This window comes from Phalangium opilio, unplaced genomic scaffold (genome assembly GCF_054372755.1).
Source record: "Phalangium opilio isolate 3A_F unplaced genomic scaffold, DU_Popi_V2 ptg000002l_1, whole genome shotgun sequence".
Taxonomy (NCBI): domain Eukaryota; kingdom Metazoa; phylum Arthropoda; class Arachnida; order Opiliones; family Phalangiidae; genus Phalangium; species Phalangium opilio.
In genome coordinates this window covers 10447695-10473337 of record NW_028324144.1, presented here as the reverse complement: position 1 = coordinate 10473337, position 25643 = coordinate 10447695, and the positions used below count along the sequence as shown (strand labels likewise).

At 32.5% G+C, this 25643-nt stretch overlaps 57 non-coding genes across 57 annotated transcripts; all 57 read right to left on the bottom strand.

Annotated features, from left to right (window-relative positions):
• Nucleotides 1–32: 32 nt before the first annotated feature.
• Nucleotides 33–103, bottom strand: TRNAG-GCC (transfer RNA glycine (anticodon GCC)). Its single transcript has one exon. It is a non-coding gene; the product is annotated as a tRNA-Gly (tRNA).
• Nucleotides 104–334: 231 nt separating this feature from the next.
• Nucleotides 335–405, bottom strand: TRNAD-GUC (transfer RNA aspartic acid (anticodon GUC)). Its single transcript has one exon. It is a non-coding gene; the product is annotated as a tRNA-Asp (tRNA).
• Nucleotides 406–636: 231 nt separating this feature from the next.
• TRNAG-GCC (transfer RNA glycine (anticodon GCC)) lies at nt 637–707 on the bottom strand. The gene has a single exon. It is a non-coding gene; the product is annotated as a tRNA-Gly (tRNA).
• Nucleotides 708–939: 232 nt separating this feature from the next.
• Nucleotides 940–1010, bottom strand: TRNAG-GCC (transfer RNA glycine (anticodon GCC)). The gene has a single exon. It is a non-coding gene; the product is annotated as a tRNA-Gly (tRNA).
• Nucleotides 1011–1242: 232 nt separating this feature from the next.
• TRNAG-GCC (transfer RNA glycine (anticodon GCC)) lies at nt 1243–1313 on the bottom strand. The gene has a single exon. It is a non-coding gene; the product is annotated as a tRNA-Gly (tRNA).
• A 231-nt stretch (nt 1314–1544) lies between these two features.
• TRNAG-GCC (transfer RNA glycine (anticodon GCC)) lies at nt 1545–1615 on the bottom strand. The gene has a single exon. It is a non-coding gene; the product is annotated as a tRNA-Gly (tRNA).
• Nucleotides 1616–2753: 1138 nt separating this feature from the next.
• On the bottom strand, nt 2754–2824 carry TRNAG-GCC (transfer RNA glycine (anticodon GCC)). The gene has a single exon. It is a non-coding gene; the product is annotated as a tRNA-Gly (tRNA).
• A 232-nt stretch (nt 2825–3056) lies between these two features.
• On the bottom strand, nt 3057–3127 carry TRNAG-GCC (transfer RNA glycine (anticodon GCC)). The gene has a single exon. It is a non-coding gene; the product is annotated as a tRNA-Gly (tRNA).
• A 232-nt stretch (nt 3128–3359) lies between these two features.
• On the bottom strand, nt 3360–3430 carry TRNAG-GCC (transfer RNA glycine (anticodon GCC)). Its single transcript has one exon. It is a non-coding gene; the product is annotated as a tRNA-Gly (tRNA).
• A 1743-nt stretch (nt 3431–5173) lies between these two features.
• TRNAG-GCC (transfer RNA glycine (anticodon GCC)) lies at nt 5174–5244 on the bottom strand. The gene has a single exon. It is a non-coding gene; the product is annotated as a tRNA-Gly (tRNA).
• A 232-nt stretch (nt 5245–5476) lies between these two features.
• Nucleotides 5477–5547, bottom strand: TRNAG-GCC (transfer RNA glycine (anticodon GCC)). The gene has a single exon. It is a non-coding gene; the product is annotated as a tRNA-Gly (tRNA).
• Nucleotides 5548–5782: 235 nt separating this feature from the next.
• On the bottom strand, nt 5783–5853 carry TRNAG-GCC (transfer RNA glycine (anticodon GCC)). Its single transcript has one exon. It is a non-coding gene; the product is annotated as a tRNA-Gly (tRNA).
• A 1139-nt stretch (nt 5854–6992) lies between these two features.
• Nucleotides 6993–7063, bottom strand: TRNAG-GCC (transfer RNA glycine (anticodon GCC)). Its single transcript has one exon. It is a non-coding gene; the product is annotated as a tRNA-Gly (tRNA).
• A 232-nt stretch (nt 7064–7295) lies between these two features.
• TRNAG-GCC (transfer RNA glycine (anticodon GCC)) lies at nt 7296–7366 on the bottom strand. Its single transcript has one exon. It is a non-coding gene; the product is annotated as a tRNA-Gly (tRNA).
• A 235-nt stretch (nt 7367–7601) lies between these two features.
• On the bottom strand, nt 7602–7672 carry TRNAG-GCC (transfer RNA glycine (anticodon GCC)). Its single transcript has one exon. It is a non-coding gene; the product is annotated as a tRNA-Gly (tRNA).
• Nucleotides 7673–8205: 533 nt separating this feature from the next.
• On the bottom strand, nt 8206–8276 carry TRNAG-GCC (transfer RNA glycine (anticodon GCC)). Its single transcript has one exon. It is a non-coding gene; the product is annotated as a tRNA-Gly (tRNA).
• A 232-nt stretch (nt 8277–8508) lies between these two features.
• TRNAG-GCC (transfer RNA glycine (anticodon GCC)) lies at nt 8509–8579 on the bottom strand. The gene has a single exon. It is a non-coding gene; the product is annotated as a tRNA-Gly (tRNA).
• A 235-nt stretch (nt 8580–8814) lies between these two features.
• Nucleotides 8815–8885, bottom strand: TRNAG-GCC (transfer RNA glycine (anticodon GCC)). The gene has a single exon. It is a non-coding gene; the product is annotated as a tRNA-Gly (tRNA).
• A 1139-nt stretch (nt 8886–10024) lies between these two features.
• TRNAG-GCC (transfer RNA glycine (anticodon GCC)) lies at nt 10025–10095 on the bottom strand. The gene has a single exon. It is a non-coding gene; the product is annotated as a tRNA-Gly (tRNA).
• Nucleotides 10096–10327: 232 nt separating this feature from the next.
• TRNAG-GCC (transfer RNA glycine (anticodon GCC)) lies at nt 10328–10398 on the bottom strand. Its single transcript has one exon. It is a non-coding gene; the product is annotated as a tRNA-Gly (tRNA).
• Nucleotides 10399–10633: 235 nt separating this feature from the next.
• TRNAG-GCC (transfer RNA glycine (anticodon GCC)) lies at nt 10634–10704 on the bottom strand. The gene has a single exon. It is a non-coding gene; the product is annotated as a tRNA-Gly (tRNA).
• Nucleotides 10705–11542: 838 nt separating this feature from the next.
• Nucleotides 11543–11613, bottom strand: TRNAG-GCC (transfer RNA glycine (anticodon GCC)). Its single transcript has one exon. It is a non-coding gene; the product is annotated as a tRNA-Gly (tRNA).
• A 534-nt stretch (nt 11614–12147) lies between these two features.
• Nucleotides 12148–12218, bottom strand: TRNAD-GUC (transfer RNA aspartic acid (anticodon GUC)). Its single transcript has one exon. It is a non-coding gene; the product is annotated as a tRNA-Asp (tRNA).
• Nucleotides 12219–12449: 231 nt separating this feature from the next.
• TRNAG-GCC (transfer RNA glycine (anticodon GCC)) lies at nt 12450–12520 on the bottom strand. The gene has a single exon. It is a non-coding gene; the product is annotated as a tRNA-Gly (tRNA).
• A 232-nt stretch (nt 12521–12752) lies between these two features.
• TRNAG-GCC (transfer RNA glycine (anticodon GCC)) lies at nt 12753–12823 on the bottom strand. Its single transcript has one exon. It is a non-coding gene; the product is annotated as a tRNA-Gly (tRNA).
• A 232-nt stretch (nt 12824–13055) lies between these two features.
• TRNAG-GCC (transfer RNA glycine (anticodon GCC)) lies at nt 13056–13126 on the bottom strand. Its single transcript has one exon. It is a non-coding gene; the product is annotated as a tRNA-Gly (tRNA).
• A 1439-nt stretch (nt 13127–14565) lies between these two features.
• Nucleotides 14566–14636, bottom strand: TRNAG-GCC (transfer RNA glycine (anticodon GCC)). The gene has a single exon. It is a non-coding gene; the product is annotated as a tRNA-Gly (tRNA).
• A 533-nt stretch (nt 14637–15169) lies between these two features.
• TRNAD-GUC (transfer RNA aspartic acid (anticodon GUC)) lies at nt 15170–15240 on the bottom strand. The gene has a single exon. It is a non-coding gene; the product is annotated as a tRNA-Asp (tRNA).
• A 231-nt stretch (nt 15241–15471) lies between these two features.
• On the bottom strand, nt 15472–15542 carry TRNAG-GCC (transfer RNA glycine (anticodon GCC)). Its single transcript has one exon. It is a non-coding gene; the product is annotated as a tRNA-Gly (tRNA).
• A 232-nt stretch (nt 15543–15774) lies between these two features.
• Nucleotides 15775–15845, bottom strand: TRNAG-GCC (transfer RNA glycine (anticodon GCC)). Its single transcript has one exon. It is a non-coding gene; the product is annotated as a tRNA-Gly (tRNA).
• A 232-nt stretch (nt 15846–16077) lies between these two features.
• Nucleotides 16078–16148, bottom strand: TRNAG-GCC (transfer RNA glycine (anticodon GCC)). Its single transcript has one exon. It is a non-coding gene; the product is annotated as a tRNA-Gly (tRNA).
• A 1742-nt stretch (nt 16149–17890) lies between these two features.
• Nucleotides 17891–17961, bottom strand: TRNAG-GCC (transfer RNA glycine (anticodon GCC)). Its single transcript has one exon. It is a non-coding gene; the product is annotated as a tRNA-Gly (tRNA).
• A 231-nt stretch (nt 17962–18192) lies between these two features.
• Nucleotides 18193–18263, bottom strand: TRNAD-GUC (transfer RNA aspartic acid (anticodon GUC)). The gene has a single exon. It is a non-coding gene; the product is annotated as a tRNA-Asp (tRNA).
• Nucleotides 18264–18494: 231 nt separating this feature from the next.
• Nucleotides 18495–18565, bottom strand: TRNAG-GCC (transfer RNA glycine (anticodon GCC)). Its single transcript has one exon. It is a non-coding gene; the product is annotated as a tRNA-Gly (tRNA).
• Nucleotides 18566–18795: 230 nt separating this feature from the next.
• TRNAG-GCC (transfer RNA glycine (anticodon GCC)) lies at nt 18796–18871 on the bottom strand. Its single transcript has one exon. It is a non-coding gene; the product is annotated as a tRNA-Gly (tRNA).
• A 227-nt stretch (nt 18872–19098) lies between these two features.
• On the bottom strand, nt 19099–19169 carry TRNAG-GCC (transfer RNA glycine (anticodon GCC)). Its single transcript has one exon. It is a non-coding gene; the product is annotated as a tRNA-Gly (tRNA).
• A 233-nt stretch (nt 19170–19402) lies between these two features.
• TRNAD-GUC (transfer RNA aspartic acid (anticodon GUC)) lies at nt 19403–19473 on the bottom strand. The gene has a single exon. It is a non-coding gene; the product is annotated as a tRNA-Asp (tRNA).
• A 231-nt stretch (nt 19474–19704) lies between these two features.
• On the bottom strand, nt 19705–19775 carry TRNAG-GCC (transfer RNA glycine (anticodon GCC)). Its single transcript has one exon. It is a non-coding gene; the product is annotated as a tRNA-Gly (tRNA).
• Nucleotides 19776–20005: 230 nt separating this feature from the next.
• TRNAG-GCC (transfer RNA glycine (anticodon GCC)) lies at nt 20006–20081 on the bottom strand. The gene has a single exon. It is a non-coding gene; the product is annotated as a tRNA-Gly (tRNA).
• Nucleotides 20082–20308: 227 nt separating this feature from the next.
• Nucleotides 20309–20379, bottom strand: TRNAG-GCC (transfer RNA glycine (anticodon GCC)). The gene has a single exon. It is a non-coding gene; the product is annotated as a tRNA-Gly (tRNA).
• A 233-nt stretch (nt 20380–20612) lies between these two features.
• Nucleotides 20613–20683, bottom strand: TRNAD-GUC (transfer RNA aspartic acid (anticodon GUC)). Its single transcript has one exon. It is a non-coding gene; the product is annotated as a tRNA-Asp (tRNA).
• Nucleotides 20684–20914: 231 nt separating this feature from the next.
• TRNAG-GCC (transfer RNA glycine (anticodon GCC)) lies at nt 20915–20985 on the bottom strand. Its single transcript has one exon. It is a non-coding gene; the product is annotated as a tRNA-Gly (tRNA).
• A 231-nt stretch (nt 20986–21216) lies between these two features.
• On the bottom strand, nt 21217–21287 carry TRNAG-GCC (transfer RNA glycine (anticodon GCC)). Its single transcript has one exon. It is a non-coding gene; the product is annotated as a tRNA-Gly (tRNA).
• A 229-nt stretch (nt 21288–21516) lies between these two features.
• Nucleotides 21517–21592, bottom strand: TRNAG-GCC (transfer RNA glycine (anticodon GCC)). The gene has a single exon. It is a non-coding gene; the product is annotated as a tRNA-Gly (tRNA).
• Nucleotides 21593–21819: 227 nt separating this feature from the next.
• TRNAG-GCC (transfer RNA glycine (anticodon GCC)) lies at nt 21820–21890 on the bottom strand. Its single transcript has one exon. It is a non-coding gene; the product is annotated as a tRNA-Gly (tRNA).
• Nucleotides 21891–22123: 233 nt separating this feature from the next.
• Nucleotides 22124–22194, bottom strand: TRNAG-GCC (transfer RNA glycine (anticodon GCC)). The gene has a single exon. It is a non-coding gene; the product is annotated as a tRNA-Gly (tRNA).
• Nucleotides 22195–22425: 231 nt separating this feature from the next.
• TRNAG-GCC (transfer RNA glycine (anticodon GCC)) lies at nt 22426–22496 on the bottom strand. Its single transcript has one exon. It is a non-coding gene; the product is annotated as a tRNA-Gly (tRNA).
• A 229-nt stretch (nt 22497–22725) lies between these two features.
• TRNAG-GCC (transfer RNA glycine (anticodon GCC)) lies at nt 22726–22801 on the bottom strand. The gene has a single exon. It is a non-coding gene; the product is annotated as a tRNA-Gly (tRNA).
• A 227-nt stretch (nt 22802–23028) lies between these two features.
• Nucleotides 23029–23099, bottom strand: TRNAG-GCC (transfer RNA glycine (anticodon GCC)). The gene has a single exon. It is a non-coding gene; the product is annotated as a tRNA-Gly (tRNA).
• Nucleotides 23100–23332: 233 nt separating this feature from the next.
• TRNAG-GCC (transfer RNA glycine (anticodon GCC)) lies at nt 23333–23403 on the bottom strand. The gene has a single exon. It is a non-coding gene; the product is annotated as a tRNA-Gly (tRNA).
• Nucleotides 23404–23634: 231 nt separating this feature from the next.
• TRNAG-GCC (transfer RNA glycine (anticodon GCC)) lies at nt 23635–23705 on the bottom strand. The gene has a single exon. It is a non-coding gene; the product is annotated as a tRNA-Gly (tRNA).
• A 230-nt stretch (nt 23706–23935) lies between these two features.
• Nucleotides 23936–24006, bottom strand: TRNAG-GCC (transfer RNA glycine (anticodon GCC)). Its single transcript has one exon. It is a non-coding gene; the product is annotated as a tRNA-Gly (tRNA).
• Nucleotides 24007–24236: 230 nt separating this feature from the next.
• On the bottom strand, nt 24237–24307 carry TRNAG-GCC (transfer RNA glycine (anticodon GCC)). Its single transcript has one exon. It is a non-coding gene; the product is annotated as a tRNA-Gly (tRNA).
• A 230-nt stretch (nt 24308–24537) lies between these two features.
• Nucleotides 24538–24608, bottom strand: TRNAG-GCC (transfer RNA glycine (anticodon GCC)). Its single transcript has one exon. It is a non-coding gene; the product is annotated as a tRNA-Gly (tRNA).
• A 230-nt stretch (nt 24609–24838) lies between these two features.
• On the bottom strand, nt 24839–24909 carry TRNAG-GCC (transfer RNA glycine (anticodon GCC)). Its single transcript has one exon. It is a non-coding gene; the product is annotated as a tRNA-Gly (tRNA).
• Nucleotides 24910–25138: 229 nt separating this feature from the next.
• TRNAG-GCC (transfer RNA glycine (anticodon GCC)) lies at nt 25139–25209 on the bottom strand. Its single transcript has one exon. It is a non-coding gene; the product is annotated as a tRNA-Gly (tRNA).
• Nucleotides 25210–25439: 230 nt separating this feature from the next.
• Nucleotides 25440–25510, bottom strand: TRNAG-GCC (transfer RNA glycine (anticodon GCC)). The gene has a single exon. It is a non-coding gene; the product is annotated as a tRNA-Gly (tRNA).
• Nucleotides 25511–25643: the final 133 nt, after the last annotated feature.

The following is a 25643-nucleotide window of genomic DNA, read 5'->3' as shown; positions in this document are numbered from 1 at the left end:
ATATCGTTATGCATCAAATGACGACGAAAACATGCATCGGCCGGGAATCGAACCCGGATCTCCCGCGTGGCCGGCGAGAATTCTACCATTGAACCACCGAGGCTCTGCCAAGAGTAGAATATGGAAAGAATGTTATTTCACCTGAATATTTGATAATCAAACAAATATTTCTTTGAATTATTATCTCAAATAATTTTTTTAGAAGGGTTTATCAATTTAAAAATTATCATTTTACTTAATTTTCGTTATTTTTTTATTAATTTCGAAAGACCCTGAATTAAGGATAATACAATTTAAACACAATATCCTTATGCATCAAATGACGACCAAAACATGCATCGGCCGGGAATCGAACCCGGATCTCCCGCGTGACAGGCGAGAATTCTACCTTTGAACCACCGAGGCACTGCAAAGAGTAGAATATGGAAAGAACGTTATTTCACCTGAATATTTGATAATCAAACCAAATATTTCTTTGAATTATTATCTCAAATAATTTTTTAGAAGGGTTTATCAATTTAAAAATCATCACTTTACTTAATTTTCGCAATTTTTTTATTAATTTCGAAAGAGCCTGAAGTAAGGATAATACAATTTAAACACAATATCGTTATGCATCAAATGACGACCAAAACATGCATCGGCCGGGAATCGAACCTGGATCTCCCGCGTGGCAGGCGAGAATTCTACCAATGAACCACCGATGCTCTGCAAAGAGTAGAATATGGAAAGAATGTTTTTTCACCTGAATATTTGATAATCAAACCAAATATTTCTTTGAATTATTATCGCAAATAATATTTTTAGAAGGGTTTATCAATTTAAAAATTATGATTTTACATACTTTTCGTAATTTTTTTATTAATTTCGAATGACCCTGAAGTAAGGATATTGGAATTTAAACACAATATCGTTATGCATCAAATGACGACCAAAACATACATCGGCCGGGAATCGAACCCGGATCTCCCGCGTGGCAGGCGAGAATTCTACCATTGAACCACCGATGCTCTGCAAAGAGTAGAATATGAAAAGAATGTTATTTCACCTGAATATTTGATAATGAAACCAAATATTTCTTTGAATTATTATCTCAAATAATATTTTTAGAAGGATTTATCAATTTAACATTTATCATTTTACTTATTTTTCGTAATTTTTTTAGTATATTCCCAAGACCCTGAAGTAAGAATAATACAATTTAAACACAATATCGTTATGCATCAAATGATGACCAAAACATGCATCGGCCGGGAATCGAACCCGGATCTCCCGCGTGGCAGGCGAGAATTCTACCATTGAACCACCGATGCTCTGCAAAGAGTAGAATATGAAAAGAATGTTATTTCACCTGAATATTTGATAATCAAACCAAATATTTCTTTGAATTATTATCTCAAATAATTTTTTAGAAGGGTTTATCAATTTAAAAATTATCACTTTACTTAATTTTCGCAATTTTTTTATTAATTTCGAAAGAGCCTGAAGTAAGGATATTGGAATTTAAACACAATATCGTTATGCATCAAATGACGACCAAAACATACATCGGCCGGGAATCGAACCCGGATCTCCCGCGTGGCAGGCGAGAATTCTACCATTGAACCATCGATGCTCTGCAAAGAGTAGAATATGGAAAGAATGTTATTTCACCTGAATATTTGATAATCAAACAAATATTTCTTTGAATTATTATCTCAAATAATTTTGTTAGAAGGGTTTATCAATTTAAAAATTATCATTTTACTTAATTTTCGTAATTTTTTTATTAATTTCGAAAGACCCTGAAGTAAGGATAATACAATTTAAACACAATATCCTTATGCATCAAATGACGACCAAAACATGCATCGGCCGGGAATCGAACCGGGATCTCCCGCGTGACAGGCGAGAATTCTACCTTTGAACCACCGAGGCACTGCAAAGAGTAGAATATGGAAAGAATGTTATTTCACCTGAATATTTGATAATCAAACCAAATATTTCTTTGAATTATTATCTCAAATAGTATTTTTAGAAGGATTTATCAATTTAACAATTATCATTTTACTTATTTTTCGTAATTTTTTTAGTATATTCCCAAGACCCTGAAGTAAGGATAATACAATTTAAACACAATATCGTTATGCATCAAATGATGACCAAAACATGCATCGGCCGGGAATCGAACCCGGATCTCCCGCGTGGCAGAAGAGAATTCTACCATTGAACCATCGATGCTCTGCAAAGAGTAGAATATGGAAAGAATGTTATTTCACCTGAATATTTGATAATCAAACAAATATTTCTTTGAATTATTATCTCAAATAATTTTTTTAGAAGGGTTTATCAATTTAAAAATTATCATTTTACTTAATTTTCGTAATTTTTTTATTAATTTCGAAAGACCCTGAAGTAAGGATAATACAATTTAAACACAATATCCTTATGCATCAAATGACGACCAAAACATGCATCGGCCGGGAATCGAACCGGGATCTCCCGCGTGACAGGCGAGAATTCTACCTTTGAACCACCGAGGCACTGCAAAGAGTAGAATATGGAAAGAATGTTATTTCACCTGAATATTTGATAATCAAACCAAATATTTCTTTGAATTATTATCTCAAATAATTTTTTAGAAGGGTTTATCAATTTAAAAATTATCACTTTACTTAATTTTCGCAATTTTTTTATTAATTTCGAAAGAGCCTGAAGTAAGGATATTGGAATTTAAACACAATATCGTTATGCATCAAATGACGACCAAAACATACATCGGCCGGGAATCGAACCCGGATCTCCCGCGTGGCAGGCGAGAATTCTACCATTGAACCACCGATGCTCTGCAAAGAGTAGAATATGAAAAGAATGTTATTTTACCTGAATATTTGATAATCAAACCAAATATTTCTTTGAATTATTATCTCAAATATTATTTTTAGAAGGATTTATCAATTTAACAATTATCATTTTACTTATTTTTCGTAATTTTTTTAGTATATTCCCAAGACCCTGAAGTAAGGATAATACAATTTAAACACAATATCGTTATGCATCAAATGACGACCAAAACATGCATCGGCCGGGAATCGAACCTGGATCTCCCGCGTGGCAGGCGAGAATTCTACCAATGAACCACCGATGCTCTGCAAAGAGTAGAATATGGAAAGAATGTTTTTTCACCTGAATATTTGATAATCAAACCAAATATTTCTTTGAATTATTATCGCAAATAATATTTTTAGAAGGGTTTATCAATTTAAAAATTATGATTTTACATACTTTTCGTAATTTTTTTATTAATTTCGAATGACCCTGAAGTAAGGATATTGGAATTTAAACACAATATCGTTATGCATCAAATGACGACCAAAACATACATCGGCCGGGAATCGAACCCGGATCTCCCGCGTGGCAGGCGAGAATTCTACCATTGAACCACCGATGCTCTGCAAAAAGTAGAATATGAAAAGAATGTTATTTCACCTGAATATTTGATAATGAAACCAAATATTTCTTTGAATTATTATCTCAAATAATATTTTTAGAAGGATTTATCAATTTAACATTTATCATTTTACTTATTTTTCGTAATTTTTTTAGTATATTCCCAAGACCCTGAAGTAAGAATAATACAATTTAAACACAATATCGTTATGCATCAAATGATGACCAAAACATGCATCGGCCGGGAATCGAACCCGGATCTCCCGCGTGGCAGAAGAGAATTCTACCATTGAACCATCGATGCTCTGCAAAGAGTAGAATATGGAAAGAATGTTATTTCACCTGAATATTTGATAATCAAACAAATATTTCTTTGAATTATTATCTCAAATAGTATTTTTAGAAGGATTTATCAATTTAACAATTATCATTTTACTTATTTTTCGTAATTTTTTTAGTATATTCCCAAGACCCTGAAGTAAGGATAATACAATTTAAACACAATATCGTTATGCATCAAATGATGACCAAAACATGCATCGGCCGGGAATCGAACCCGGATCTCCCGCGTGGCAGAAGAGAATTCTACCATTGAACCATCGATGCTCTGCAAAGAGTAGAATATGGAAAGAATGTTATTTCACCTGAATATTTGATAATCAAACAAATATTTCTTTGAATTATTATCTCAAATAATTTTTTTAGAAGGGTTTATCAATTTAAAAATTATCATTTTACTTAATTTTCGTAATTTTTTTATTAATTTCGAAAGACCCTGAAGTAAGGATAATACAATTTAAACACAATATCCTTATGCATCAAATGACGACCAAAACATGCATCGGCCGGGAATCGAACCGGGATCTCCCGCGTGACAGGCGAGAATTCTACCTTTGAACCACCGAGGCACTGCAAAGAGTAGAATATGGAAAGAATGTTATTTCACCTGAATATTTGATAATCAAACCAAATATTTCTTTGAATTATTATCTCAAATAGTATTTTTAGAAGGATTTATCAATTTAACAATTATCATTTTACTTATTTTTCGTAATTTTTTTAGTATATTCCCAAGACCCTGAAGTAAGGATAATACAATTTAAACACAATATCGTTATGCATCAAATGATGACCAAAACATGCATCGGCCGGGAATCGAACCCGGATCTCCCGCGTGGCAGAAGAGAATTCTACCATTGAACCATCGATGCTCTGCAAAGAGTAGAATATGGAAAGAATGTTATTTCACCTGAATATTTGATAATCAAACAAATATTTCTTTGAATTATTATCTCAAATAATTTTTTTAGAAGGGTTTATCAATTTAAAAATTATCATTTTACTTAATTTTCGTAATTTTTTTATTAATTTCGAAAGACCCTGAAGTAAGGATAATACAATTTAAACACAATATCCTTATGCATCAAATGACGACCAAAACATGCATCGGCCGGGAATCGAACCGGGATCTCCCGCGTGACAGGCGAGAATTCTACCTTTGAACCACCGAGGCACTGCAAAGAGTAGAATATGGAAAGAATGTTATTTCACCTGAATATTTGATAATCAAACCAAATATTTCTTTGAATTATTATCTCAAATAATTTTTTAGAAGGGTTTATCAATTTAAAAATTATCACTTTACTTAATTTTCGCAATTTTTTTATTAATTTCGAAAGAGCCTGAAGTAAGGATATTGGAATTTAAACACAATATCGTTATGCATCAAATGACGACCAAAACATACATCGGCCGGGAATCGAACCCGGATCTCCCGCGTGGCAGGCGAGAATTCTACCATTGAACCACCGATGCTCTGCAAAGAGTAGAATATGAAAAGAATGTTATTTTACCTGAATATTTGATAATCAAACCAAATATTTCTTTGAATTATTATCTCAAATATTATTTTTAGAAGGATTTATCAATTTAACAATTATCATTTTACTTATTTTTCGTAATTTTTTTAGTATATTCCCAAGACCCTGAAGTAAGGATAATACAATTTAAACACAATATCGTTATGCATCAAATGATGACCAAAACATGCATCGGCCGGGAATCGAACCCGGATCTCCCGCGTGGCAGGCGAGAATTCTACCATTGAACCACCGATGCTCTGCAAAGAGTAGAATATGAAAAGAATGTTAATTCACCTGAATATTTGATAATCAAACCAAATATTTCTTTGAATTATTATTATCTCAAATAGTATTTTTAGAAGGATTTATCAATTTAACAATTATCATTTTACTTATTTTTCGTTATTTTTTTAGTATATTCCCAAGACCCTGAAGTAAGGATAATACAATTTAAACACAATATCGTTATGCATCAAATGATGACCAAAACATGCATCGGCCGGGAATCGAACCCGGATCTCCCGCGTGGCAGGCGAGAATTCTACCATTGAACCACCGATGCTCTGCAAAGAGTAGAATATGAAAAGAATGTTATTTCACCTGAATATTTGATAATCAAACCAAATATTTCTTTGAATTATTATCTCAAATAGTATTTTTAGAAGGATTTATCAATTTAACAATTATCATTTTACTTATTTTTCGTAATTTTTTTAGTATATTCCCAAGACCCTGAAGTAAGGATAATACAATTTAAACACAATATCGTTATGCATCAAATGATGACCAAAACATGCATCGGCCGGGAATCGAACCCGGATCTCCCGCGTGGCAGAAGAGAATTCTACCATTGAACCATCGATGCTCTTCAAAGAGTAGAATATGGATAGAATGTTATTTCACCTGAATATTTGATAATCAAACCAAATATTTCTTTAAATTATTATCTCAAATAGTATTTTTAGAAGGATTTATCAATTTAACAATTATCATTTTACTTAATTTTCGTAGTTGTTTTATTAATTTCGAAAGACCCTGAAGTAAGGATAATACAATATAAACACAATATCGTTATGCATCAAATGACGACCAAAACATGCATCGGCCGGGAATCGAACCCGGATCTCCCGCGTGGCAGAAGAGAATTCTACCATTGAACCATCGATGCTCTGCAAAGAGTAGAATATGGATAGAATGTTATTTCACCTGAATATTTGATAATCAAACAAATATTTCTTTGAATTATTATCTCAAATAATTTTTTTAGAAGGGTTTATCAATTTAAAAATTATCATTTTACTTAATTTTCGTAATTTTTTTATTAATTTCGAAAGACCCTGAAGTAAGGATAATACAATTTAAACACAATATCCTTATGCATCAAATGACGACCAAAACATGCATCGGCCGGGAATCGAACCGGGATCTCCCGCGTGACAGGCGAGAATTCTACCTTTGAACCACCGAGGCACTGCAAAGAGTAGAATATGGAAAGAATGTTATTTCACCTGAATATTTGATAATCAAACCAAATATTTCTTTGAATTATTATCTCAAATAATTTTTTAGAAGGGTTTATCAATTTAAAAATTATCACTTTACTTAATTTTCGCAATTTTTTTATTAATTTCGAAAGAGCCTGAAGTAAGGATATTGGAATTTAAACACAATATCGTTATGCATCAAATGACGACCAAAACATACATCGGCCGGGAATCGAACCCGGATCTCCCGCGTGGCAGGCGAGAATTCTACCATTGAACCACCGATGCTCTGCAAAGAGTAGAATATGAAAAGAATGTTATTTTACCTGAATATTTGATAATCAAACCAAATATTTCTTTGAATTATTATCTCAAATATTATTTTTAGAAGGATTTATCAATTTAACAATTATCATTTTACTTATTTTTCGTAATTTTTTTAGTATATTCCCAAGACCCTGAAGTAAGGATAATACAATTTAAACACAATATCGTTATGCATCAAATGATGACCAAAACATGCATCGGCCGGGAATCGAACCCGGATCTCCCGCGTGGCAGGCGAGAATTCTACCATTGAACCACCGATGCTCTGCAAAGAGTAGAATATGAAAAGAATGTTATTTCACCTGAATATTTGATAATCAAACCAAATATTTCTTTGAATTATTATTATCTCAAATAGTATTTTTAGAAGGATTTATCAATTTAACAATTATCATTTTACTTATTTTTCGTAATTTTTTTAGTATATTCCCAAGACCCTGAAGTAAGGATAATACAATTTAAACACAATATCGTTATGCATCAAATGATGACCAAAACATGCATCGGCCGGGAATCGAACCCGGATCTCCCGCGTGGCAGGCGAGAATTCTACCATTGAACCATCGATGCTCTGCAAAGAGTAGAATATGGAAAGAATGTTATTTCACCTGAATATTTGATAATCAAACAAATATTTCTTTGAATTATTATCTCAAATAATTTTTTTAGAAGGGTTTATCAATTTAAAAATTATCATTTTACTTAATTTTCGTAATTTTTTTATTAATTTCGAAAGACCCTGAAGTAAGGATAATACAATTTAAACACAATATCCTTATGCATCAAATGACGACCAAAACATGCATCGGCCGGGAATCGAACCGGGATCTCCCGCGTGACAGGCGAGAATTCTACCTTTGAACCACCGAGGCACTGCAAAGAGTAGAATATGGAAAGAATGTTATTTCACCTGAATATTTGATAATCAAACCAAATATTTCTTTGAATTATTATCTCAAATAATTTTTTAGAAGGGTTTATCAATTTAAAAATTATCACTTTACTTAATTTTCGCAATTTTTTTATTAATTTCGAAAGAGCCTGAAGTAAGGATATTGGAATTTAAACACAATATCGTTATGCATCAAATGACGACCAAAACATACATCGGCCGGGAATCGAACCCGGATCTCCCGCGTGGCAGGCGAGAATTCTACCATTGAACCACCGATGCTCTGCAAAGAGTAGAATATGAAAAGAATGTTATTTTACCTGAATATTTGATAATCAAACCAAATATTTCTTTGAATTATTATCTCAAATATTATTTTTAGAAGGATTTATCAATTTAACAATTATCATTTTACTTATTTTTCGTAATTTTTTTAGTATATTCCCAAGACCCTGAAGTAAGGATAATACAATTTAAACACAATATCGTTATGCATCAAATGATGACCAAAACATGCATCGGCCGGGAATCGAACCCGGATCTCCCGCGTGGCAGGCGAGAATTCTACCATTGAACCACCGATGCTCTGCAAAGAGTAGAATATGAAAAGAATGTTAATTCACCTGAATATTTGATAATCAAACCAAATATTTCTTTGAATTATTATTATCTCAAATAGTATTTTTAGAAGGATTTATCAATTTAACAATTATCATTTTACTTATTTTTCGTTATTTTTTTAGTATATTCCCAAGACCCTGAAGTAAGGATAATACAATTTAAACACAATATCGTTATGCATCAAATGATGACCAAAACATGCATCGGCCGGGAATCGAACCCGGATCTCCCGCGTGGCAGGCGAGAATTCTACCATTGAACCACCGATGCTCTGCAAAGAGTAGAATATGAAAAGAATGTTATTTCACCTGAATATTTGATAATCAAACCAAATATTTCTTTGAATTATTATCTCAAATAGTATTTTTAGAAGGATTTATCAATTTAACAATTATCATTTTACTTATTTTTCGTAATTTTTTTAGTATATTCCCAAGACCCTGAAGTAAGGATAATACAATTTAAACACAATATCGTTATGCATCAAATGATGACCAAAACATGCATCGGCCGGGAATCGAACCCGGATCTCCCGCGTGGCAGAAGAGAATTCTACCATTGAACCATCGATGCTCTTCAAAGAGTAGAATATGGATAGAATGTTATTTCACCTGAATATTTGATAATCAAACCAAATATTTCTTTAAATTATTATCTCAAATAGTATTTTTAGAAGGATTTATCAATTTAACAATTATCATTTTACTTAATTTTCGTAGTTGTTTTATTAATTTCGAAAGACCCTGAAGTAAGGATAATACAATATAAACACAATATCGTTATGCATCAAATGACGACCAAAACATGCATCGGCCGGGAATCGAACCCGGATCTCCCGCGTGGCAGAAGAGAATTCTACCATTGAACCATCGATGCTCTGCAAAGAGTAGAATATGGATAGAATGTTATTTCACCTGAATATTTGATAATCAAACAAATATTTCTTTGAATTATTATCTCAAATAATTTTTTTAGAAGGGTTTATCAATTTAAAAATTATCATTTTACTTAATTTTCGTAATTTTTTTATTAATTTCGAAAGACCCTGAAGTAAGGATAATACAATTTAAACACAATATCCTTATGCATCAAATGACGACCAAAACATGCATCGGCCGGGAATCGAACCGGGATCTCCCGCGTGACAGGCGAGAATTCTACCTTTGAACCACCGAGGCACTGCAAAGAGTAGAATATGGAAAGAATGTTATTTCACCTGAATATTTGATAATCAAACCAAATATTTCTTTGAATTATTATCTCAAATAATTTTTTAGAAGGGTTTATCAATTTAAAAATTATCACTTTACTTAATTTTCGCAATTTTTTTATTAATTTCGAAAGAGCCTGAAGTAAGGATATTGGAATTTAAACACAATATCGTTATGCATCAAATGACGACCAAAACATACATCGGCCGGGAATCGAACCCGGATCTCCCGCGTGGCAGGCGAGAATTCTACCATTGAACCACCGATGCTCTGCAAAGAGTAGAATATGAAAAGAATGTTATTTTACCTGAATATTTGATAATCAAACCAAATATTTCTTTGAATTATTATCTCAAATATTATTTTTAGAAGGATTTATCAATTTAACAATTATCATTTTACTTATTTTTCGTAATTTTTTTAGTATATTCCCAAGACCCTGAAGTAAGGATAATACAATTTAAACACAATATCGTTATGCATCAAATGATGACCAAAACATGCATCGGCCGGGAATCGAACCCGGATCTCCCGCGTGGCAGGCGAGAATTCTACCATTGAACCACCGATGCTCTGCAAAGAGTAGAATATGAAAAGAATGTTATTTCACCTGAATATTTGATAATCAAACCAAATATTTCTTTGAATTATTATTATCTCAAATAGTATTTTTAGAAGGATTTATCAATTTAACAATTATCATTTTACTTATTTTTCGTAATTTTTTTAGTATATTCCCAAGACCCTGAAGTAAGGATAATACAATTTAAACACAATATCGTTATGCATCAAATGATGACCAAAACATGCATCGGCCGGGAATCGAACCCGGATCTCCCGCGTGGCAGGCGAGAATTCTACCATTGAACCACCGATGCTCTGCAAAGAGTAGAATATGAAAAGAATGTTATTTCACCTGAATATTTGATAATCAAACCAAATATTTCTTTGAATTATTATCTCAAATAGTATTTTTAGAAGGATTTATCAATTTAACAATTATCATTTTACTTATTTTTCGTAATTTTTTTAGTATATTCCCAAGACCCTGAAGTAAGGATAATACAATTTAAACACAATATCGTTATGCATCAAATGATGACCAAAACATGCATCGGCCGGGAATCGAACCCGGATCTCCCGCGTGGCAGAAGAGAATTCTACCATTGAACCATCGATGCTCTTCAAAGAGTAGAATATGGATAGAATGTTATTTCACCTGAATATTTGATAATCAAACCAAATATTTCTTTAAATTATTATCTCAAATAGTATTTTTAGAAGGATTTATCAATTTAACAATTATCATTTTACTTAATTTTCGTAGTTGTTTTATTAATTTCGAAAGACCCTGAAGTAAGGATAATACAATATAAACACAATATCGTTATGCATCAAATGACGACCAAAACATGCATCGGCCGGGAATCGAACCCGGATCTCCCGCGTGGCAGAAGAGAATTCTACCATTGAACCATCGATGCTCTGCAAAGAGTAGAATATGGATAGAATGTTATTTCACCTGAATATTTGATAATCAAACCAAATATTTCTTTAAATTATCATCTCAAATAGTATTTTTAGAAGGATTTATCAATTTAACAATTATCATTTTACTTAATTTTCGTAGTTGTTTTATTAATTTCGAAAGACCCTGAAGTAAGGATAATACAATATAAACACAATATCGTTATGCATCAAATGACGACCAAAACATGCATCGGCCGGGAATCGAACCCGGATCTCCCGCGTGGCAGGTGAGAATTCTACCATTGAACCACCGAGGCTCTGCCAAGAGTAGAATATGGAAAGAATGTTATTTCACCTGAATATTTGATAATCAAACCAAATATTTCTTTGAATTATTATCTCAAATAATATTTTAAGAAGGGTTTATAAATTTAAAAATTATTATTTTACATACTTTTCGTAATTTTTTTATTAATTTCGAAAGACCCTGAAGTAATGATAATACAATTTAAACACAATATCGTTATGCATCCAATGACGACCGAAACATGCATCGGCCGGGAATCGAACCCGGATCTTCCGCGTGGCCGGCGAGAATTCTACCATTGAACCACCGAGGCTCTGCCAAGAGTAGAAAATGGAAAGAATGTTATTTCACCTGAATATTTGATAATCAAACAAATATTTCTTTGCATTATTATCTCAAATAATTTTTTTAGAAGGGTTTATCAATTTAAAAATTATCATTTTACTTAATTTTCGTAATTTTTTTATTAATTTCGAAAGACCCTGAATTAAGGATAATACAATTTAAACACAATATCCTTATGCATCAAATGACGACCAAAACATGCATCGGCCGGGAATCGAACCCGGATCTCCCGCGTGACAGGCGAGAATTCTACCTTTGAACCACCGAGGCACTGCAAAGAGTAGAATATGGAAAGAATGTTATTTCACCTGAATATTTGATAATCAAACCAAATATTTCTTTGAATTATTATCTCAAATAATTTTTTAGAAGGGTTTATCAATTTAAAAATCATCACTTTACTTAATTTTCGCAATTTTTTTATTAATTTCGAAAGAGCCTGAAGTAAGGATAATACAATTTAAACACAATATCGTTATGCATCAAATGACGACCAAAACATGCATCGGCCGGGAATCGAACCTGGATCTCCCGCGTGGCAGGCGAGAATTCTACCAATGAACCACCGATGCTCTGCAAAGAGTAGAATATGGAAAGAATGTTTTTTCACCTGAATATTTGATAATCAAACCAAATATTTCTTTGAATTATTATCGCAAATAATATTTTTAGAAGGGTTTATCAATTTAAAAATTATGATTTTACATACTTTTCGTAATTTTTTTATTAATTTCGAATGACCCTGAAGTAAGGATATTGGAATTTAAACACAATATCGTTATGCATCAAATGACGACCAAAACATACATCGGCCGGGAATCGAACCCGGATCTCCCGCGTGGCAGGCGAGAATTCTACCATTGAACCACCGATGCTCTGCAAAGAGTAGAATATGAAAAGAATGTTATTTCACCTGAATATTTGATAATGAAACCAAATATTTCTTTGAATTATTATCTCAAATAATATTTTTAGAAGGATTTATCAATTTAACATTTATCATTTTACTTATTTTTCGTAATTTTTTTAGTATATTCCCAAGACCCTGAAGTAAGAATAATACAATTTAAACACAATATCGTTATGCATCAAATGATGACCAAAACATGCATCGGCCGGGAATCGAACCCGGATCTCCCGCGTGGCAGGCGAGAATTCTACCATTGAACCACCGATGCTCTGCAAAGAGTAGAATATGAAAAGAATGTTATTTCACCTGAATATTTGATAATCAAACCAAATATTTCTTTGAATTATTATCTCAAATAGTATTTTTAGAAGGATTTATCAATTTAACAATTATCATTTTACTTATTTTTCGTAATTTTTTTAGTATATTCCCAAGACCCTGAAGTAAGGATAATACAATTTAAACACAATATCGTTATGCATCAAATGATGACCAAAACATGCATCGGCCGGGAATCGAACCCGGATCTCCCGCGTGGCAGAAGAGAATTCTACCATTGAACCATCGATGCTCTGCAAAGAGTAGAATATGGAAAGAATGTTATTTCACCTGAATATTTGATAATCAAACAAATATTTCTTTGAATTATTATCTCAAATAGTATTTTTAGAAGGATTTATTAATTTAACAATTATCATTTTACTTATTTTTCGTAATTTTTTTAGTATATTCCCAAGACCCTGAAGTAAGGATAATACAATTTAAACACAATATCGTTATGCATCAAATGATGACCAAAACATGCATCGGCCGGGAATCGAACCCGGATCTCCCGCGTGGCAGAAGAGAATTCTACCATTGAACCATCGATGCTCTGCAAAGAGTAGAATATGGAAAGAATGTTATTTCACCTGAATATTTGATAATCAAACAAATATTTCTTTGAATTATTATCTCAAATAATTTTTTTAGAAGGGTTTATCAATTTAAAAATTATCATTCTACTTAATTTTCGTAATTTTTTTATTAATTTCGAAAGACCCTGAGTAAGGATAATACAATTTAAACACAATATCCTTATGCATCAAATGACGACCAAAACATGCATCGGCCGGGAATCGAACCGGGATCTCCCGCGTGACAGGCGAGAATTCTACCTTTGAACCACCGAGGCACTGCAAAGAGTAGAATATGGAAAGAATGTTATTTCACCTGAATATTTGATAATCAAACCAAATATTTCTTTGAATTATTATCTCAAATAATTTTTTAGAAGGGTTTATCAATTTAAAAATTATCACTTTACTTAATTTTCGCAATTTTTTTATTAATTTCGAAAGAGCCTGAAGTAAGGATAATACAATTTAAACACAATATCGTTATGCATCAAAGACGACCAAAACATGCATCGGCCGGGAATCGAACCTGGATCTCCCGCGTGGCAGGCGAGAATTCTACTAATGAACCACCGATGCTCTGCAAAGAGTAGAATATGGAAAGAATGTTTTTTCACCTGAATATTTGATAATCAAACCAAATATTTCTTTGAATTATTATCTCAAATAATATTTTTAGAAGGGTTTATCAATTTAAAAATTATTATTTTACATACTTTTCGTAATTTTTTTATTAATTTCGAAAGACCCTGAAGTAAGGATAATACAATTTAAACACAATATCGTTATGCATCAAATGACGACCAAAACATGCGTCGGCCGGGAATCGAACCCGGATCTCCCGCGTGGCAGGCGAGAATTCTACCATTGAACCACCGAGGCTCTGCCAAGAGTAGAATATGGAAAAATGGTATTTCACCTGATATTTGATAATCAAACCAAATATTTCTTTGAATTATTATCTCAAATAATATTTTTAGAAGGGTTTATCAATTTAACATTTATCATTTTACTTATTTTTCGTAATTTTTTTAGTATATTCCCAAGACCCTGAAGTAAGGATAATACAATTTAAACACAATATCGTTATGCATCAAATGATGACCAAAACATGCATCGGCCGGTTATCGAACCCGGATCTCCCGCGTGGCAGAAGAGAATTCTACCATTGAACCATCGATGCTCTGCAAAGAGTAGAATATGGAAAGAATGTTATTTCACCTGAATATTTGATAATCAAACCAAATATTTCTTTGAATTATTATCTCAAATAGTATTTTTAGAAGGATTTATCAATTTAACAATTATCATTTTACTTAATTTTCGTAGTTGTATTATTAATTTCGAAAGACCCTGAATTAAGGATAATACAATTTAAACACAATATCCTTATGCATCAAATGACGACCAAAACATGCATCGGCCGGGAATCGAACCCGGATCTCCCGCGTGACAGGCGAGAATTCTACCTTTGAACCACCGAGGCACTGCAAAGAGTAGAATATGGAAAGAATGTTATTTCACCTGAATATTTGATAATCAAACCAAATATTTCTTTGAATTATTATCTCAAATAATTTTTTAGAAGGGTTTATCAATTTAAAAATCATCACTTTACTTAATTTTCGCAATTTTTTTATTAATTTCGAAAGAGCCTGAAGTAAGGATAATACAATTTAAACACAATATCGTTATGCATCAAATGACGACCAAAACATGCATCGGCCGGGAATCGAACCTGGATCTCCCGCGTGGCAGGCGAGAATTCTACCAATGAACCACCGATGCTCTGCAAAGAGTAGAATATGGAAAGAATGTTTTTTCACCTGAATATTTGATAATCAAACCAAATATTTCTTTGAATTATTATCGCAAATAATATTTTTAGAAGGGTTTATCAATTTAAAAATTATGATTTTACATACTTTTCGTAATTTTTTTATTAATTTCGAATGACCCTGAAGTAAGGATATTGGAATTTAAACACAATATCGTTATGCATCAAATGACGACCAAAACATACATCGGCCGGGAATCGAACCCGGATCTCCCGCGTGGCAGGCGAGAATTCTACCATTGAACCACCGATGCTCTGCAAAGAGTAGAATATGAAAAGAATGTTATTTCACCTGAATATTTGATAATGAAACCAAATATTTCTTTGAATTATTATCTCAAATAATATTTTTAGAAGGATTTATCAATTTAACATTTATCATTTTACTTATTTTTCGTAATTTTTTTAGTATATTCCCAAGACCCTGAAGTAAGAATAATACAATTTAAACACAATATCGTTATGCATCAAATGATGACCAAAACATGCATCGGCCGGGAATCGAACCCGGATCTCCCGCGTGGCAGGCGAGAATTCTACCATTGAACCACCGATGCTCTGCAAAGAGTAGAATATGAAAAGAATGTTATTTCACCTGAATATTTGATAATCAAACCAAATATTTCTTTGAATTATTATCTCAAATAGTATTTTTAGAAGGATTTATCAATTTAACAATTATCATTTTACTTATTTTTCGTAATTTTTTTAGTATATTCCCAAGACCCTGAAGTAAGGATAATACAATTTAAACACAATATCGTTATGCATCAAATGATGACCAAAACATGCATCGGCCGGGAATCGAACCCGGATCTCCCGCGTGGCAGAAGAGAATTCTACCATTGAACCATCGATGCTCTGCAAAGAGTAGAATATGGAAAGAATGTTATTTCACCTGAATATTTGATAATCAAACAAATATTTCTTTGAATTATTATCTCAAATAGTATTTTTAGAAGGATTTATCAATTTAACAATTATCATTTTACTTATTTTTCGTAATTTTTTTAGTATATTCCCAAGACCCTGAAGTAAGGATAATACAATTTAAACACAATATCGTTATGCATCAAATGATGACCAAAACATGCATCGGCCGGGAATCGAACCCGGATCTCCCGCGTGGCAGAAGAGAATTCTACCATTGAACCATCGATGCTCTGCAAAGAGTAGAATATGGAAAGAATGTTATTTCACCTGAATATTTGATAATCAAACAAATATTTCTTTGAATTATTATCTCAAATAATTTTTTTAGAAGGGTTTATCAATTTAAAAATTATCATTTTACTTAATTTTCGTAATTTTTTTATTAATTTCGAAAGACCCTGAGTAAGGATAATACAATTTAAACACAATATCCTTATGCATCAAATGACGACCAAAACATGCATCGGCCGGGAATCGAACCGGGATCTCCCGCGTGACAGGCGAGAATTCTACCTTTGAACCACCGAGGCACTGCAAAGAGTAGAATATGGAAAGAATGTTATTTCACCTGAATATTTGATAATCAAACCAAATATTTCTTTGAATTATTATCTCAAATAATTTTTTAGAAGGGTTTATCAATTTAAAAATTATCACTTTACTTAATTTTCGCAATTTTTTTATTAATTTCGAAAGAGCCTGAAGTAAGGATAATACAATTTAAACACAATATCGTTATGCATCAAAGACGACCAAAACATGCATCGGCCGGGAATCGAACCTGGATCTCCCGCGTGGCAGGCGAGAATTCTACTAATGAACCACCGATGCTCTGCAAAGAGTAGAATATGGAAAGAATGTTTTTTCACCTGAATATTTGATAATCAAACCAAATATTTCTTTGAATTATTATCTCAAATAATATTTTTAGAAGGGTTTATCAATTTAAAAATTATCACTTTACTTAATTTTCGCAATTTTTTTATTTATTTCGAAAGAGCCTGAAGTAAGGATAATACAATTTAAACACAATATCGTTATGCATCAAATGATGACCAAAACATGCATCGGCCGGGAATCGAACCCGGATCTCCCGCGTGGCAGAAGAGAATTCTACCATTGAACCATCGATGCTCTGCAAAGAGTAGAATATGGAAAGAATGTTATTTCACCTGAATATTTGATAATCAAACCAAATATTTCTTTGAATTATTATCTCAAATAGTATTTTTAGAAGGATTTATCAATTTAACAATTATCATTTTACTTAATTTTCGTAGTTGTTTTATTAATTTCGAAAGACCCTGAAGTAAGGATAATACAATATAAACACAATATCGTTATGCATCAAATGACGACCAAAACATGCATCGGCCGGGAATCGAACCCGGATCTCCCGCGTGGCAGGCGAGAGTTCTACCATTGAACCACCGAGGCTCTGCCAAGAGCAGAATATGGAAAGAATTTTATTTCACCTGAATATTTGATAATCAAACAAATATTTCTTTGAATTATTATTTCAAATAATTTTTTTAGAAGGGTTTATCAATTTAAAAATTATCATTTTACTTAATTTTCGTAATTTTTTTATTAATTTCGAAAGACCCTGAAGTAAGGATAATACAATTTAAACACAATATCCTTATACATCATATGACGACCAAAACATGCATCGGCCGGGAATCGAACCCGGATCTCCCGCGTGACAGGCGAGAATTCTACCTTTGAACCACCGAGGCACTGCAAAGAGTAGAATATGGAAAGAATGTTATTTCACCTGAATATTTGATAATCAAACCAAATATTTCTTTGAATTATTATCTCAATTAATTTTTTAGAAGGGTTTATCAATTTAAAAATTATCACTTTACTTAATTTTCGCAATTTTTTTATTTATTTCGAAAGAGCCTGAAGTAAGGATAATACAATTTAAACACAATATCGTTATGCATCAAATGACGACAAAAACATGTATCGGCCGGGAATCGAACCCGGATCTCCCGCGTGGCAGGCGAGAATTCTACCATTGAACCACCGAAGCTCTGCCAAGAGTAGAATATGGAAAAATGGTTTTTCACCTGAATATTTGATAATCAAACCAAATATTTCTTTGAATTATTATCTCAAATAATATTTTTAGAAGGGTTTATCAATTTAAAAATTATTATTTTACATACTTTTCGTAATTTTTTATTAATTTCGAAAGACCCTGAAATAAAGATAATAGAATTTAAACACAAAATCTTTATGCATCAAATGACGACCAAAACATGCATCGGCCGGGAATCGAACCCGGATCTCCCGCGTGGCAGACGAGAATTCTACCATTGAACCACCGAGTCTCTGCAAAGAGTAGAATATTGAAAAAATGGTATTTCACCTAAATATTTGATAATCAAACCAAATATTTCTTTGAATTATTATAGCGAATAATATTTTTGGAAGGGTTTATCAATTTAAAAATTATCATTTTACTTACTTTTTGAGTTTTTTTTATTAATTTCGAAAGACCCTGAAGTAAGGATAATACAATTTAAACACAATATCGTTATGCATCAAATGACGACCAAAACATGCATCGGCCGGGAATCGAACCCGGATCTCCCGCGTGGCAGGCGAGAATTCTACCATTGAACCACCGAGGCTCTGCAAAGAGTAGAATATTGAAAAAATAGTATTTCACCTAAATATTTGATAATCAAACCAAATATTTCTTTGAATTATTATAGCGAATAATATTTTTGGAAGGGTTTATCAATTTAAAAATTATCATTTTACTTACTTTTTGAGTTTTTTTTTATTAATTTCGAAAGACCCTGAAGTAAGGATAATACAATTTAAACACAATATCCTTATACATCAAATGACGACCAAAACATGCATCGGCCGGGAATCGAACCCGGATCTCCCGCGTGACAGGCGAGAATTCTACCTTTGAACCACCGAGGCACTGCAAAGAGTAGAATATGGAAAGAATGTTATTTCACCTGAATATTTGATAATCAAACCAAATATTTCTTTGAATTATTATCTCAATTAATTTTTTAGAAGGGTTTATCAATTTAAAAATTATCACTTTACTTAATTTTCGCAATTTTTTTATTTATTTCGAAAGAGCCTGAAGTAAGGATAATACAATTTAAACACAATATCGTTATGCATCAAATGACGACAAAAACATGTATCGGCCGGGAATCGAACCCGGATCTCCCGCGTGGCAGGCGAGAATTCTACCATTGAACCACCGAAGCTCTGCCAAGAGTAGAATATGGAAAAATGGTTTTTCACCTGAATATTTGATAATCAAACCAAATATTTCTTTGAATTATTATCTCAAATAATATTTTTAGAAGGGTTTATCAATTTAAAAATTATTATTTTACATACTTTTCGTAATTTTTTATTAATTTCGAAAGACCCTGAAATAAAGATAATAGAATTTAAACACAAAATCTTTATGCATCAAATGACGACCAAAACATGCATCGGCCGGGAATCGAACCCGGATCTCCCGCGTGGCAGACGAGAATTCTACCATTGAACCACCGAGTCTCTGCAAAGAGTAGAATATTGAAAAAATGGTATTTCACCTAAATATTTGATAATCAAACCAAATATTTCTTTGAATTATTATAGCGAATAATATTTTTGGAAGGGTTTATCAATTTAAAAATTATCATTTTACTTACTTTTTGAGTTTTTTTTATTAATTTCGAAAGACCCTGAAGTAAGGATAATACAATTTAAACACAATATCGTTATGCATCAAATGACGACCAAAACATGCATCGGCCGGGAATCGAACCCGGATCTCCCGCGTGGCAGGCGAGAATTCTACCATTGAACCACCGAGGCTCTGCAAAGAGTAGAATATTGAAAAAATAGTATTTCACCTAAATATTTGATAATCAAACCAAATATTTCTTTGAATTATTATAGCGAATAATATTTTTGGAAGGGTTTATCAATTTAAAAATTATCATTTTACTTACTTTTTGAGTTTTTTTTTATTAATTTCGAAAGACCCTGAAGTAAGGATAATACAATTTAAACACAATATCCTTATACATCAAATGACGACCAAAACATGCATCGGCCGGGAATCGAACCCGGATCTCCCGCGTGACAGGCGAGAATTCTACCTTTGAACCACCGAGGCACTGCAAAGAGTAGAATATGGAAAGAATGTTATTTCACCTGAATATTTGATAATCAAACCAAATATTTCTTTGAATTATTATCTCAATTAATTTTTTAGAAGGGTTTATCAATTTAAAAATTATCACTTTACTTAATTTTCGCAATTTTTTTATTTATTTCGAAAGAGCCTGAAGTAAGGATAATACAATTTAAACACAATATCGTTATGCATCAAATGACGACAAAAACATGTATCGGCCGGGAATCGAACCCGGATCTCCCGCGTGGCAGGCGAGAATTCTACCATTGAACCACCGAAGCTCTGCCAAGAGTAGAATATGGAAAAATGGTTTTTCACCTGAATATTTGATAATCAAACCAAATATTTCTTTGAATTATTATCTCAAATAATATTTTTAGAAGGGTTTATCAATTTAAAAATTATTATTTTACATACTTTTCGTAATTTTTTTATTAATTTCGAAAGACCCTGAAGTAAGGATAATACAATTTAAACACAATATCGTTATGCATCAAATGACGACCAAAACATGCGTCGGCCGGGAATCGAACCCGGATCTCCCGCGTGGCAGGCGAGAATTCTACCATTGAACCACCGAGGCTCTGCCAAGAGTAGAATATGGAAAAATGGTATTTCACCTGATATTTGATAATCAAACCAAATATTTCTTTGAATTATTATCTCAAATAATATTTTTAGAAGGGTTGATCAATTTAAAAATTATTATTTTACATACTTTTCGTAATTTTTTATTAATTTCGAAAGACCCTGAAATAAAGATAATAGAATTTAAACACAATATCGTTATGCATCAAATGACGACCAAAACATGCATCGGCCGGGAATCGAACCCGGATCTCCCGCGTGGCAGACGAGAATTCTACCATTGAACCACCGAGTCTCTGCAAAGAGTAGAATATTGAAAAAATGGTATTTCACCTAAATATTTGATAATCAAACCAAATATTTCTTTGAATTATTATAGCGAATAATATTTTTGGAAGGGTTTATCAATTTAAAAATTATCATTTTACTTACTTTTTGAGTTTTTTTTATTAATTTCGAAAGACCCTGAAGTAAGGATAATACAATTTAAACACAATATCGTTATGCATCAAATGACGACCAAAACATGCATCGGCCGGGAATCGAACCCGGATCTCCCGCGTGGCAGGCGAGAATTCTACCATTGAACCACCGAGGCTCTGCAAAGAGTAGAATATTGAAAAAATAGTATTTCACCTAAATATTTGATAATCAAACCAAATATTTCTTTGAATTATTATAGCGAATAATATTTTTGGAAGGGTTTATCAATTTAAAAATTATCATTTTACTTACTTTTTGAGTTTTTTTTTATTAATTTCGAAAGACCCTGAAGTAAGGATAATACAATTTAAACACAAAATTGTTATGCATCAAATGACGACCAAAACATGCATCGGCCGGGAATCGAACCCGGATCTCCCGCGTGGCAGGCGAGAATTCTACCATTGAACCACCGAAGCTCTGCCAAGAGTAGAATATGGAAAAATGGTTTTTCACCTGAATATTTGATAATCAAACCAAATATTTCTTTGAATTATTATCTCAAATAATATTTTTAGAAGGGTTTATCAATTTAAAAATTATTATTTTACATACTTTTCGTAATTTTTTTATTAATTTCGAAAGACCCTGAAGTAAGGATAATACAATTTAAACACAATATCGTTATGCATCAAATGACGACCAAAACATGCGTCGGCCGGGAATCGAACCCGGATCTCCCGCGTGGCAGGCGAGAATTCTACCATTGAACCACCGAGGCTCTGCCAAGAGTAGAATATGGAAAAATGGTATTTCACCTGATATTTGATAATCAAACCAAATATTTCTTTGAATTATTATCTCAAATAATATTTTTAGAAGGGTTGATCAATTTAAAAATTATTATTTTACATACTTTTCGTAATTTTTTATTAATTTCGAAAGACCCTGAAATAAAGATAATAGAATTTAAACACAATATCGTTATGCATCAAATGACGACCAAAACATGCATCGGCCGGGAATCGAACCCGGATCTCCCGCGTGGCAGACGAGAATTCTACCATTGAACCACCGAGTCTCTGCAAAGAGTAGAATATTGAAAAAATGGTATTTCACCTAAATATTTGATAATCAAACCAAATATTTCTTTGAATTATTATAGCGAATAATATTTTTGGAAGGGTTTATCAATTTAAAAATTATCATTTTACTTACTTTTTGAGTTTTTTTTATTAATTTCGAAAGACCCTGAAGTAAGGATAATACAATTTAAACACAATATCGTTATGCATCAAATGACGACCAAAACATGCATCGGCCGGGAATCGAACCCGGATCTCCCGCGTGGCAGGCGAGAATTCTACCATTGAACCACCGAGGCTCTGCAAAGAGTAGAATATTGAAAAAATAGTATTTCACCTAAATATTTGATAATCAAACCAAATATTTCTTTGAATTATTATAGCGAATAATATTTTTGGAAGGGTTTATCAATTTAAAAATTATCATTTTACTTACTTTTTGAGTTTTTTTTTATTAATTTCGAAAGACCCTGAAGTAAGGATAATACAATTTAAACACAAAATTGTTATGCATCAAATGACGACCAAAACATGCATCGGCCGGGAATCGAACCCGGATCTCCCGCGTGGCAGGCGAGAATTCTACCATTGAACCACCGAGGCTCTGCCGAGAGTAGAATATGGAAAAATTGTATTTCACCTGAATATTTGATAATCAAACCAAATATTTCTTTGAATTATTATCTCAAATAATATTTTTAGAAGGGTTTATCAATTTAAAAATTATTATTTTACATACTTTTCGTAATTTTTTTAATAATTTCGAAAGACCCTGAAGTAAGGATAATACAATTTAAACACAAAATCGTTATGCATCAAATGACGACCACAACATGCATCGGCCGGGAATCGAACCCGGATCTCCCGCGTGGCAGGCCAGAATTCTACCATTGAACCACCGAGGCTCTGCCAAGCGTAGAATATGGAAAAATGGTAATTTACCTGAATATTTGATAATAAAACAAATATTTCTTTGAATTTTTATCTCAAATAATATTTTTGGAAGGGTTTATCAATTTAAAAATTATCATTTTACATACTTTTTGAATTATTTTTATTAAATTCGAAAGACCCTGAAGTAAGGATAATACAATTTAAACACAATATCGTTATGCATCAAATGACGACCAAAACATGCGTCGGCCGGGAATCGAACCCGGATCTCCCGCGTGGCAGGCGAGAATTCTACCACTGAACCACCGAGGCTCTGTCGAGAGTAGAATATGGAAAAATTGTATTTCACCTGAATATTTGATAATCAAACCAAATATTTCTTTGAATTATTATCTCAAATATTATTTTTAGAAGGGTTTATCAATTTAAAAATTATTATTTTACATACTTTTCGTAATTTTTTATTACTTTCGAAAGACCCTGAAGTAAAGATAATACAATTTAAACACAAAATCGTTATGCATCAAATGACGACCACAACATGCATCGGCCGGGAATCGAACCCGGATCTCCCGCGTGGCAGGCGAGAATTCTACCATTGAACCACCGAGGCTCTGCCAAGAGTAGAATATGGAAAAATGGGATTTCACCTGAATATTTGATAATCAAACCAAATATTTCTTTGAATTATTATAGCGAATAATATTTTTGGAAGGGTTTATCAATTTAAAAATTATCATTTACATACTTTTTGAATTTCTTTTATTAATTTCGAAAGACCCTAAAGTAAGGATAATACAATTTAAACACAATATCGTTATGCATCAAATGACGACCGAAACATGCATCGGCCGGGAATCGAACCCGGATCTCCCGCGTGGCAGGCGAGAATTCTACCATTGAACCACCGAGGCTCTGCCGAGAGTAGAATATGGAAAAATTGTATTTCACCTGAATATTTGATAATCAAACCAAATATTTCTTTGAATTATTATCTCAAATAATATTTTTAGAAGGGTTTATCAATTTAAAAATTATCATTTTACATACTTTTTGAATTTTTTTATTAATTTCGAAAGACCATGAAGTAAGGATAATAAAATTTAAACACAATATCGTTATGCATCAAATGACGACCAAAACATGCATCGGCCGGGAATCGAACCCGGATCTCCCGCGTGGCAGACGAGAATTCTACCATTGAACCACCGAGGCTCTGAAAAGAGTAGAATATTGAAAAAATGGTATTTCACCTAAATATTTGATAATCAAACCAAATATTTCTTTGAACTATAGCGAATAATATTTTTGGAAGGGTTTATCAATTTAAAAATTATCATTTTACATACATTTTGAATTTTTTTTATTAATTTCGAAAGACCCTGAAGTAGGGATAATACAATTTAAACACAATATCGTTATGCATCAAATGACGACCAAAACATGCATCGGCCGGGAATCGAACCCGGATCTCCCGCGTGGCAGGCGAGAATTCTACCATTGAACCACCGAGGCTCTGCCGAGAGTAGAATATGGAAAAATTGTATTTCACCTGAATATTTGATAATCAAACCAAATATTTCTTTGAATTATTATCTCAAATAATATTTTTAGAAGGGTTTATCAATTTAAAAATTATTATTTTACATACTTTTCGTAATTTTTTATTAATTTCGAAAGACCCTGAAGTAAAGATAATACAATTTAAACAAAAAATCGTTATGCATCAAATGACGACCACAACATGCATCGGCCGGGAATCGAACCCGGATCTCCCGCGTGGCAGGCGAGAATTCTACCATTGAACCACCGAGGCTCTGCCAAGAGTAGAATATGGAAAAATGGTATTTCACCTGAATATTTGATAATCAAACCAAATATTTCTTTGAATTATTATAGCGAATAATATTTTTGGAAGGGTTTATCAATTTAAAAATTATCATTTACAT